This window comes from Tuber melanosporum, assembly GCF_000151645.1.
Source record: "Tuber melanosporum whole genome shotgun sequence assembly, scaffold_136, strain Mel28".
Classification (NCBI taxonomy): Eukaryota; Fungi; Ascomycota; class Pezizomycetes; order Pezizales; family Tuberaceae; genus Tuber; species Tuber melanosporum.
The window spans coordinates 101,333-114,674 of record NW_003298793.1 but is presented as its reverse complement, the minus strand read 5'-3'; positions in this window follow the sequence as shown (position 1 = coordinate 114,674).

Genomic DNA, 13,342 nt, shown 5'->3' with positions numbered 1-13,342 from the left:
CTTCAGTTGCTTCCATGTCGAGCATTGCATATATTGTTGTTTCTTCGTCTTTTTCGTTGTATATCTTCGTTTTGATCATCACATGATCTCTGTCTTCTTCTCCTCTTTGCGTGTGTAGTATTGTGTAGTAGTTTGCTAACTTGATGGGCTTTCCAGGTCTACATCTTGGGTCTTCCAGACCACCATTTACTGGAGACCCTTGTCGTTTTCCACAGGTATATCTTCTGTGATTATTTCGCGAATGTTGCTCCTCTTTTAAGCTTGGAAGCGATTATTTCCAGCAGCTCTGGTCCCTTGGTATCCACTGTCAGGTAGGCTTCTGCATTCTCGTATCCGATGTCCTACTTTTCCACACCTTAGGCAGAGTTTCCCATTCATTCTTCTAGCGTATTCTTCCTTAGACAGGTTCAGAGCTGGTCCTGCCCTTGATTTGTCCAATTCCATTGGCTTGCCTGGTAGTAATGCTTGACTTTTACCTCGAGCTGCTTGCGGTTTGAAGTTTTCATCCACGTTCCTGGATGATTGGGCCACCCTGTGTGCTATAGTATTTTCTGAGTTATTTCGCAGTATGTTTAGCTTGCTTTCCTTATCGATGGCCCATCTTGCAAATCATTCTACTGTGATGTAACTCAAGTCGGAGATTCTCCATGCTTCTCAGAGTCTTTCACTACAGTTTCTCAGGAGGATGATGTAGAGGGTAGCATCATCAAACTCGGCCTCATATTCCAATAGTCAGAATTCGTTCCAGTATGCTGAAGAGGTTTGTTTTCCTTGTTGGAGTTTTTCCAGCTTTCGTCTTGCTGTCTCTTTGACATTGGGATCCCCGAATTGTTCGAAGAGTGTCACCTTGAACTCTTCTCATGTGACCCATTCCCTCTTCTTCCTTCTATCTTGGAAGGGCATGATCTATTGTCCTGCGAGTCTTCTTAGTAGAGATTCCACAAATGGAATCTTGATCTCATTATGGTGTTCTCCATATCCCTTAATGGTAAAATAACCTTCGCATTGTGCCAAGAATATTTGTAGCTTATCTTCAGCTCCTTTGTATGTGTCGGATTCTTTTGCTTTCAGTCATTAGATGTTTCCTTGTCCTGTGTTTAGTGTTGCTGCTAGAAATGTCGGAATAACTGATTCTCAGTTATTCCAAGTATATTAGCACCTGGAGCGGGAGCGGTCGGGGCTGATGGCCTAGGTACTGCTAATTCCGACATTCTCTCGGGTTGTGGAGTTCCTAAAGGAGAGCTATCTACTGGTGATCCTTTCTCTGGGGTTACTGGGCTTGTTGCCCTCGAAGGCTCTGCTGAAACGTAATCTAGGGCGTCACTAAATCCTTCTAGGTTAAGGTTTTGATCGTCAATATCAATATCTCCTTCCCTGTCTAGGTTGAAGGATGCCCTCTTGTATCATTTGGCGTCGCACTAGGTGACACTTCGTAATGTAATGATCCCTCCTTGGATAGTTAGTTCTTGGCGATGGGGAACGATACTTCTCTTCTTCTGTTTCCCTCCTTAGTCTTATGATAGCACTAGGCCTCTGCCTACATTACCAATAGTACAAGACCTTTGTCTTCTATCGGGAACGCCTATCATAAGTGTTCTCTAACTCTTCTTTATGAAGAGCTCTCCTTGGTGTAACGATAACATTGCAATAAAGATAAAGATCGTAAAGGTGTTTTATATTTGTTAAAGTAATAAGTAGGAAAAGTACTTAGAAGTCAATCTAATTTTATTTAAACTCATACCGCCAACACTGGCATATGACGAGCCCCCGCTGGCCCAGGGATACCGCTAACCGGTATACCACTGATCTTAAGCTAACTAGGTCTACGTTCCCGCACCTGCCATCTCCGAGTCATGCCCACACGAAAACTAATAACAAGACCATCAAACAACCCAGCACCCACCCCGGTCCAAGTCCATAGCCCCTCTGGTATGAAGCCAACCAGCACTAAGCGTAGCCAAAGCCGAGCAAAAGACCAACCCAACCAGATTCCTCGTCCAACAAACATAAAATCACTACCACTCGGTCTAAACACCGTCCCGCAATACCTCCACCACAGTAGAAAACCAACAAAAACAAAACAAATATAAACTACCGGCGATACGATGGCAGAGAGGAGGTGACCAACATATCCACCTCTCGCATCCGCATGCCAGGCCGTCGACCCTATGAACCCACTTTGCCAAGTGCCTCGAAAGAGCGTAATGGTAAGGAGGACCTGTACCCGCTGCCTGTCCCCCAAAAACAAAACCCACAAACAAAGGAAATACATAGAGGTGGTAACAGACCGAAATGGTCAGTGGGGCCTATCTCCCACCCATGGTGCCTTGCCCCCGCCAGCCATGCCCATAACCAGACCAAAGAAACCAAACAAACTTCCACAACACCCAGCACACAGAACTCAAACAAGTCCAACCAGGTGGTCGCAACCCGCTATCTGCACAGGTGGCCATCAGCCCAGCGGTCCGCCGGGGAGCTTTACAGCAATCAGCAGCTTCGCCCAGTAGCCCAAACCGGTCCGGAAACACTTAATTAGACATCGCCCAACCTGACGCATGCCCGACCGGTGCTCGCAGGTGCCTCTCCCCCCCCAATTAGCCCCCTCTAAGCCCCACACACCAGACACCACAGAGCCCATCCAGCCCCCCCAGCCCCTCAGACATATCAACCATCCGACAGCCACAGGACAGCTTATACCCAGCCCTGCCAGCAGCCATTGATCTTGGCCACATGAACAGAGCCCCAACCCTCAGCACCGTGTAGCCAAGGGGAGCCTACCAGCAACAGCCAGGAGCCACAAAGGAGGCAGCACCAACGCCCGAAGGTACGGGCACCAGCCACACCATCCAACCCAGCCGAACCGAAATCCAACCGAGTCGGGAAAGAGTAAGCAGAGCCAGCCAAAGCCAGCCCCACTGGTCCGGCAACAGGCACAGACCGAACAACGGGCAAGTGGCATCACCAACTGACGTGACAAGAAGGAGGAGGGCGAACAAACAGAAGCAGACAAATACAAGGTAGGCCCCACTTGCAATGGGTGAAGCCACCAAGCACAGACCACAACTGAACCACCCAGATGCACAGACAGCGCGAGTGTCTGGCAGCCAATCGTCTCACACCACCCCAGGCGGCAACAATAACTACACCAGGGGGTAAGAGTTTTCAGGGTCAAAGCCATCCCCACGAATGTGAGGAGGAGACACCTGACTGAACCACCGTAAATGCCACAAGGACAGAAACGCCAAGGGAATGGCGATAAACAACATCGTAGGATTCCGACCATAGAAACATGTAGTAACGAGGAGGGGGAGGGCTGGCAAGGCCCCCTCCCTAAAGGATTGATGCGGCCGGTACGACGTATTGATACTTGGGAAGGTCATCAGTCTAACCCAAGGGCGTTTTGTATCACGAGAACTAAGGACTCCATTAAAACCCAACAACAGACATGAGCTGGCCCAAAGAACGACACGGGTGATCCCCCCAAACACAATGTGCAATCCCCCCAATCGAACGCGAAACCTGTGAGTAGACGATAGACAGGAAGCCGTAGACATTTTACAGAAAGAGGCTGGTAAGCGACGGTGATGAAGTGCTCGAAGTGCCAGTATCGTGAGATAACCAGCCCAACGAAACGAGACACAAACAAGTTATCCGCCATGCAACACCAACAGACCTCAACACCAAAGACCCCAGGAACTGCTGAGCGAACTCAGATATCTCCCCCAGAATCCAAGGTATCAAGGCCCATCATGATGGCGAAAGAAACGCTTGAGGCGAAGTGACGACAAGGACGAGGAAAAGTACTTAGAACAAAGCATGAAGAACCTATCCTCCTCGGCCATATCAGCCTCCTTATATAGTGTTCTTCCCACCCATAGTCATGTGACCCAAAGTGGTCACATGTGCGAAACCAAATCATAACAAACTAATCATATGACCAAAGTGGTCACATACTCAAAACCCATGACCTCATAGCAAGGTCATGTGTAAAAACTCATAAACTAATCATAACGCAATAAACAAGTCATACGACTTGACTGAGTCACATGCGTGAAACCCATGACCTCATAATCAGGTCATGTACAAGACACAAATAATATGCATAAGGCATACCCACAAGGCATACTTGCAATGTATACTCATCAGGCGCAAGTCTCATAACTTATAATCGAGTCATGTGCGAAACATAACAAATCATGACATAACAAATCATATGACCTAAATGAGTCATATGCATGAAACCATAACATACCTATGACTCATAATCATGAGTCATGTAAAACCCTTTTCTGTACTAAGTCACGTTCGTGACATTCAAGTAGAAACCTTGTAGGAGGAAGCTCATATTAAGCATATGGGAATACACAGACTCATGAGTAGGGTAACTGCATACAGACTCTCATTTATCAGACTTGTCAACACCTCTCTTTGGCCTCCTCCTCAGACCTACATATCTCCAGCTAGATTTTAACGAGTTGTGTCCTATAACTATTATAGTACTTTATTGAAGCTCAAATAATAATACTGTATACATAGCTCCCATCCATCCGACTGTAGGCTACTAGTAGGATGTATAAGAGGCGACCTCAGAGTACCTTGGAAAAGTAGAATGGAGGAAATCCGTTGCTGGCACATTGAGTTACTAGTCTTCAAAGCTAGGTATCCTAATTAATGGCCGAAGGTAATAGGACATTTTTATTACAATAATCTGCAACTATTCGTATAGTATGACATAGACCATAGAAGATAGAGGTGATATAGGCACCAATACCTATCTGAAGGCCACTGTATGTTGGTTGATTCTAGAGACAGGATCCCTCTGAAGTTGATTGTCTTAGAAACAAGGTGGACGAAGGAGAATCTGCTTGGACTCAGAAGACCTAATAGGATGTAGACATCAAGCATTAGCATGCTATCTATTAAGCCTGTATTATGCATTAGTGCCTAATATATAAGCTGGACACTTTGTATATTCAGAAGAGGCTCCTGGAATGATAGTCAAATAAACTGAAGTTTCAAAGAAATGTCAGTTCAACTCTATATATCAGAGACCATTGGTTGGAAGATAAAGACGTACCTTTTGACAATGAAGATTTCATTATTAAAAGAGTATGAAGATGGTATGAAAGAATTCAGTGTCAAGTAGTGTTTGCACTTGTTAAGACCACGGAGTATTACATACAGACTAGAGAAAGGTACTTAGCTGAATAGTAGTTAGATATAGTCTGTGAATACTCAGATGTGGGATATAAATATCAAAGTGTCTCTTAAGTATTACAGACTTAAGGTCTCTTCTCCATTGCTTGATAAGGTCTAAAGCTTGGGAGGCACTTCAATATTTATATTCCACATCTGAGTGTTCACGGACTACATCTATTTATCATACAACTATGTACTTCTTCAATCGCAATTCACAACGTTGAGTTTTCTTCCAAGGTGCGAACACCTGTGGACCCTGAAAACCATCACACCCTCTTCGATAATTACACTATTTTTTCTTTGGAAGCGTGCTGTTCCCAATTGTAATATCCCAATTAGCAGAGTCTTTTAGACTTATGGCCTAGTTCTTAAGTCGAACTGAGTTGGCTCCAATTGTCTTCGCCATTGATAAAAGGATCAGTTTTATCAACGACTATATCTGTAAAGGTGATCGTCATTACAACCATCATAGGTCGTCTGACTCCAATCCTTTGTAACTCCATACCCAACTGATAGACTTTCTTTGGATAACTTCCTATTAACTCGCAGGAAGCTATTCCACCAGATTGGTAATTAATCCCTTGGTAGCTCTCTGGGTAGTAGGTTTCAGTAATCATTGTAGTATTGGGAATCACCCCATGGCTATAACGTGTTCCGAAACCCAGTTGCAACACTGCGTGAAGTTCCTTAGCTTCTTTGGTAGTGTCTTTTTGGAGTTCTAGACTCTTCTGGTAGATGTAAATGTATTGGTCTCTAGTAGAGATCCTTTACCATTTGATACCATCGTCTTGTGCAAAACCGTCCCGATACATACGGTCCATGCCCAAGGTATCATGTCTTTGAGGCCAGGTAACTCTCTGAGTAGTAGATGGAATTACTCCGTTCCACTTCACAAACCTAGCCAAAGGCCTTTTCTCATATATCCTGCAAACAGGAGCCGGTCAGACAGACGACAACAACGTATATGTTGTTATTCTAACCCCTTCAATTCTGTGGCAATATAGTCACAGGATGCAACTGAGATTGATATATATGATGACGCGCAGGCCCGGTAAGGGAGCGGGAGGGGGGTGTTGGAGACTAGAGATTCCGATTCCAAGTGGGGTTACCCTACTTAGGGTGGTTCCTAGGTATCGGGTTCTGGTATTCCTAACATCACACCTTGGAAGAAAACTCGACATCACGAATTACAATTGAACAAGTACATAGTTGTATGATAAATAGATGTAGTCCACGAATACTCAGACACGGAATATAAATATCGAAGTGCCTCTCAAGCTTTAAACATCATCAAGCAACGGAGAAGAGACCTTAATAATATAATATTGTTTTTACGATTCTACCCTACTTTACCAATTTTACTTCGCTCCTAGTAGTCATAAACGAACCAAGTAAAGTCCGAGCCTTCCTAGACAATCTCCGTCTACAGAAACGAATCTCAATTGGCCTTGACAACCTTGAAGTCTATCAAGTTGTCTCTGCCTAACAGTATATTGTTAGATCTCCTTGTTACCAAGGCTCTCTAATCAGTTACCACTTGCATGGGTTTGGTTCACAACTACTGTGGAACTATCGATATTACCCTTGAAAAACTATCGCGAACCCATTCAATTTTTGAACCACCGACTAAGGTACACTTGCCATCTATCGGTCAAGTATTTTCTAGTCATTTCGAGCTTTCTAAAGTACCATTTCTGTTACAAGAAGCTCCTTTGTGGTATACCGACCCCAACTTAGTTCCAACGGAGGAACAATTTCAAAGAATATACGAAACCTAGTACGGACCAGAATTCAGTTGGAAACCCTTCCTTGACTGGGATACCAGCGAGGAAAGTTCTCTTAGCAGCAGGATCTCTACCACTATACTTCTAGTGTGGAGACTCAGCACTCATCTGAACTCCCATTAAAACCTATTTCCTCCTACCTTACGACGCGGCTTGGACACTAAGTATCCCACCACATATTCTACTCTAACGGAAACCTCCCAGAACGAGGGCTTCATAGCCTGCTTATGAGAAAAAGAAGCTCGCAAACAAGCAAAGGAGATGGCTCAACCTCCTAAACAGATCCTTCCAAGAGAACCAATGGATACCTCGGGAGATGATAACTCTACAAGTTTCAGTCATTCTTCCTCTCTCCCTCCCGCTCTTCGGAAACCTATTGGAGGACAAGAGGGCAGGGCTCACAGTGTCCCTCCGTCCTCAAGAGCCCCTTCTCCCACTTCACGATCTACCACACCACGTCCAAATACCTATGCAGCAGATCTCACAAGACTTGCCGCTAGGGTAGGAATTGTCATAGGTCAAATCCGACAAGACATATCAACCAGTTTTGATACTGCCAATATTGCCTTTGACACCCTATTAGCAGATTCTCAAGCCAATGCACGAGGGCTGATACCTTACAGTCCAGCAACGATTGTTGAAAGGACAAGATATACATGACAACGACATTGCTATTATGTTACATCAGTGCACAATGGTAGAAGTGAATGTCTGAGAGATCCAAGAAAGGATCAATAGAGAGATTGCCGCCAAATTGGCAGTACAAGATGTACGACAAGAGCATCATGAAGGGGTAACCAGCCAACTGCAGCAAGAAGCTCTAGAACGAGAACTTATCCTGGAATGTGCTTTCCAAGAGTTCAGAGCACAACAGATCCAATGAAATACCGCAATGTGAACCTTGATATCCAATTTGGCCACACGGCAAGAAAGGGACTAAGAACGGTATAGCGACTTTACCCGTGCCATCCAGAAGGATCAGGCCCACATATCCGATACCCTATCCCTAGATTTTGACAAGCTTAAGGTACTAGATAGTCGACAACCAAGTGGTCAGCACGCTATGTAGGAATCAGTCCCCCAAGAATGGGAAGAGACTGCAGAACGGGAGGAACCTGAGGAAATCCCTCCTCAAGATAAAGGGAAACAGAGAGAAGGAGAACCTCCAATTTCTTTAATACCGGGCAGCGACCCGGACGATGGGAGTGACGATGGAGATGACGATGGAAACGGAGGAAAACATAGAGGAGGACCATCCAGATTCAGATGGGGACTAACCCCTGAACAGCGTGGAACAGCTGATGTACTTGCAGAAGTATTGGCTCAAACGGTTAAATGACCGGCAGACCCACTCCCATTTTTCGCAGCAAAGACCAGTCAATGCGGTTACTATTGGTTAACTCAATGTGTAGACTACTTCAAACAGAACCCAAGAATCTGGGATGATGATCGATAACGCATCATCTACGCCTTGGGTAGGACAAAAGGGCATCAGGTCAGTCCAATAGCCGTATGGTATCCACACGAAATGGATGGTCTCCGCGGAGAAGAACAAGACCCGGAACTATCTTCCTGGACTCATTTTGAGCACGAATTTACTAGTCGGTATGCCCCTCTCGAAGAAGGATGAAAGGCCATACGGGATATGGAGTCTCTGGAGTACAAAAATGATATACAGACCTTTATAGGAAAAATGCATAATCTGAATCTCCACACCCAATTAACTGGACCAGCCTGGCTGATGGCATGTGATAGAAAGTTGCCCACTAAGATTAGGTGGTGACTCTCCTTAAACAAGTATGATACCGATGCCGAATAAGAAAAAGCAGTCCAGGAAGCAGGAAGGGATGAGGAGGAACAACAGGAACGAGACGACCTAGACAGGGACAAGTCGAAACCCGTAAGGACATCTTCAGACAAGAAACCTGCGGAAAAAATTCAACAAAAGGAAAAAAGGGAGAAACCCTTCATAAAGGAAAGTGGTCCCTCCTAGAAAAGGAAACAGGGACCAGAACCCAATAAATTGGTAAAGAAATCTACTGGAACTACGAAGTTAACATATACAAAATTCAAAGCTGCCCATGAAGGAATCTCTCCGTCAACTATCGACGAGAGAAAGCGGGATGGCAATTGTACTTCTTGTGGTAAGAAAAACCATGACTACAAAACCTGCTGGAGACAAATTCATGTGTCTAGAACAAGGGCAGATGACCGCCCATTCAAGTCACTAAGGCCTAGAAGGGTGGCAACAGTTAACCATCCCAGAAAGATTTCCGCCGTCCAAGTTCCAAGAGGTAATAATCTCTGGGAACTAGGCGATGATGAAGTGATGACTTAAGTTATCTCATTGGTACCGAGAACTACAGTATTCTGGTAGTCTAGAAGAGATATACTCTCTAGGAATCGAAATCAACGGCAAATTAAGGGGATGTCGAAGCGAAGAAATTGACCTTGCGATCATGACCTGAGTGGTAGTACACGCGTCCTTCTTGTCGCAAGGACAAGGAGATTAATAAAGAGTAGTGTACGCATTGGTGGAGCCTCTATGCTTCCCAAGGGAGTGATACAAACTCGCTCTAATGACCTAACGCATGACTGTTAGGGTAGTTGGGCATGTGATCTGGATACTGAAAGGTCTCCGATAAAGACCAAAGCCTAGACAGGAAATAGACAGCACCAAGGGTTCTGAAGGGAGTGACAGTAGGGCTAAGAATAAGGACCTAGAGGATAAGCGAAGTACATCTTCGATCTACACGAGAAATAGGTACAAGAGCTCTAGACCTTACCTTTAGTTACTGCTTCTTAGGTGCCGTGCTGGTACTAAACAGAACTCGATAAAGTGAGGACACTATCTACGGTTAAACGAGGGTGGAGAATAAGCCCAGAAAGGTTATCAAAGAGACAGCTGACCAGCCCTACGCACCCGGCTTTTGTTTCCATAATATCTGGACAATGGCATAGACCCCCTGGATTGGTTCCACAGATAGTAAAAGTGGAAGGTATGGGAACCCCTCGGCAGGGAGTAAAGACTGCTAGTAGTGGGCTGCCTGATATACCAAGTGGAAACAAGTTTGTCTGAGGAGACCTAAGTGGTCGAAACTGCACGGGCGCAGTAACAAACATCCTAGTTATTATCAAACCTCAGACATGTCGAAACGACAAAACAACAATTCTACGCCTTACTCAAAAAGCGCGCTTTTAGCACACCAAAGCCTACAAGATATGATTGTCCTGAGGGACATGCTTACATTCACGTTATAAACCCGAACCGTCAGTGCTACAGAATACGAGTGCTATTAGATTCAGGATCCAATGCGTTCCTAATCAACAAAGAACTTGTAAAGGAATTAAAAATCCCGTTCACAGAGAGACCGAATCCGGTCAATATCTAATGCTTTGATGGAGTATCAACTCCATCGGGAGGAAAGTTCTACACACACCCTATTTGGCTTGAAATAGGACGAAACAAACCCATGTCTGTAGTTACGTGCGAAATCGCAGCAGCAGGCAATTACAGGATGATAATCCCTTTTGGGTGGTGGCATTCAGAGCACCCCCTATCCAACATTGGAGAACCTACAAAATGGAAATTGCGGGACTCTAAATGCAAAAGCTGGGTGGAAGAAGAGGATGAAGGAATTGCGGATATGTTCGAATACGATGAAACTGTCGCTTGGGATGAGAATGCAATCCAAATAGGAAATATCAGAGTTGCAGAAAATCCTAATGAGATCAACTTCGATTCCTTTCCAAAACACTACCGGAAATTCAAGAAATTATTTCTCCCACAAATGGCAACAAGGTTAGCTCCTAGGAGAACCTTCAATGATGAAATTAAATTAGTCGAGGGAGTGAAACCCTCTTGGGGACCCATTTATCCACTGTCTGATAAACAACTTAAGTTGTTACAAGAATACCTTGATGATATATTATGACAAGGAAAGATCACGAAGAGCCAATCGCCTTTTGACGCCCCAATTCTCTTTACACCAAAGGCAGATGGAAGACTATGACTAGTGGTAGACTACCGAAACCTGAACAAGATAACCATTTTGAATAAATACCTACTACCATTAATGTCAGAGTTACGTGATCGCGTGGCAGGAGCTAGCATCTTTTTCAAAATTGATTTAAAAGATGGCTACAATCTCATCCAAATCAAAGAAGGGGATGAATGGAAAACGGCTTTCCGATCGTGCTATGGATATTACGAGTATAAGGTCATGCTCTTCTGATTAGCCAATGCTCCAGCTATATTTCAGGACATGATGAATGAAGTCCTTCGGGAATATCTAGATCAGAGGGTCGTATGTTATTTGAACGACGTTCTCATTTATTCCAAAAATGAGAAGGAACATATCGAGCTAGTAATAAAAGTGTTACAATGATTAACAGATTTCCAGCTCGCGATTTCAATAAAGAAATCTTTCTTTTATATTAAAAAAGTGGAGTTCTTAGGCTACATGATAGCCATCGATGGGGTATCCATAAGTACCCGAAAGGTAGATTTAGTATTAAACTGGAAATCACCTACCTTGGTTAAAGAAGTCCAAATATTTCAAGGATTTGCTAACTTCTACCAACGTTTTATAGAAAACTTCTCTAAAATTTACGCTCCTATTATGGAAACATTGAAAGGTGATCTAAAGAAGTTCTGGTGAGGTCCGGAACAAGAAAAGACCTTCCAGGAGCTTAAAAGAAGATTTACTTGGGCCCCAATTTTGCACCATTTCTTTCCAGAAAGAGAAACAGTGATGGAAACGGATGCTAGTGACTTTGCCTTAGGCTGCATCGTATTCCAGTTTGTGGAAAAAAGACTACATCCTGTAGCTTTTCATTCCCGCAAGCTAAATTCTGCAGAGCGAAATTATGTAATCTACGACAAGAACTATTGGCGATATTGAAAGCTTTTAAAGAAAGGTGCCAATACCTGATTGGAATCGAAAAACCTATAACTGTGTACACCGATCACCAAAACCTCCAATATTTCCTCACTTCGAAGGTCTGGAGCGGACGCCAAATCTGTTGGGCGCAAAAGTAAGTGGATTACAACTTCAGAATTGTTTACCGCCCAGGACCAAGAGGGGGAAATCCTGATGCACTCAGTTGACGGCCGGAGTACCGTTCTGAGGAGGGAGCTGCACATCATGAATAGGCGATATTGAAACCCGAACATTTCCAAATCAGTTCAGTAATAAGAACTGCAAAAGGGGAAATTCAAATATGCTTAATAGTTGGCAGCAAAACAAATGATACAAGCATAGGGAATATACAGGAAACTCCTAACTAGAATGACTCAGACTCGGTAATTCAAGTAAAACGGTTAGACACCAGGGCAAGATTACCAACTAAAGGCTCAAGAATGGCAGCAGACCACGATCTCTATGCAATGCACGAAAACACAGTCCCAGCACGAGGACAGTTAGTTGTTGGAACCAGTATTGCAATTGGTATACCAACCGGAATGTATGGAAGAATTGCTCCTAGAAGTGGACTCGCAGTCAAAAGCAGTATCTCTATCAGTGCTGGCGTAATCGACACAGATTATACCGACTAACTCAAAATACTACTATTTAACCATCGAGATACAGACTGTCACATCAGGGCCGGTGATAGAATTGCCCAACTAGTGATAGAAAAAATTAATACTGCAGAGATGATGGAAATAGACAACCTAGAGAATACCGAAAGAGGCACATCAGAATTTGGCAGCACAGACATCGCAACAAGGGCTATTACTATCCGAGAATTAGAGCCGGTAGTCACCCAACTACATGCGTCAATAAACCAAAATACACATTGGTATCATGTAACCGAAGTACCCGAACAAACACTTATGACTAGCGCCATACTGGCCCATAAGGAACTAAAGAAATTCAACCCAGAATTTCTAGAGCAAGTCCTAAAAGCTATCCTAGGAGATAGAGAATGGCTTAAAAGAAGACATGAGTTAGAAAACTTACGAGACCATGGTAAACCTTTCCCGAAAGACTGGACCTTATCCGACGAGTTGCTTTACTACAAGCAAAGACTATTCATACCAAAAAATGAGGACCTTTATACAATAATAGCTAAAGGATGTCACGATACTAAAATAGCAGAACACTTCGGGCAAGAAAAAACCCTTGAAATAATTATGAGGGATTTTTATTGGAAAAGCCTGGGAGATTGAGTAAATGATTACGTACAGTTGTGTGATAATTATCAACACAACAAATCCTCACGACACGCGAAGTATGGTCTACTATAACCCCTGTCAATACCCTGTGCAGTATGAGTATCAATTTCGGTTGACTTTATTACACAGTTACCCTAAAGTCAAGGATGCACCCAAATCAGGGTAGTAGTTGACCGATTTA